The sequence below is a fragment of the Sesamum indicum genome, linkage group LG7 (genome assembly GCF_000512975.1).
Source record: "Sesamum indicum cultivar Zhongzhi No. 13 linkage group LG7, S_indicum_v1.0, whole genome shotgun sequence".
Taxonomy (NCBI): Eukaryota; Viridiplantae; Streptophyta; class Magnoliopsida; order Lamiales; family Pedaliaceae; genus Sesamum; species Sesamum indicum.
Window position 1 is genome coordinate 969622 of NC_026151.1, and position 303 is coordinate 969924.

Consider the following 303-nt stretch of genomic DNA (forward strand, 5'->3'; position numbering starts at 1 on the left):
TCGAGCTCGCCAAGCTCGACAGCTCGAATCATCATCATCATCATTATTATTATTATTATTGCTTTAAATCATGAGATCGAATCATAAAATTTTACATAGATATAGTTAATTATGTTCATACCGTCTGATATGATTTAAATCATACCGTCTGATATGATCTAATTGACACAGTCTTGTATATATTTAAATTTCGTATGAATCGGGTGTCCGAATTTTAAAATTTCATAAGTATTGATTAAACTTTTTAATCTCATTATATATATAATAAAATAATAATTAGAATTGTTCAACCATCATCATCAT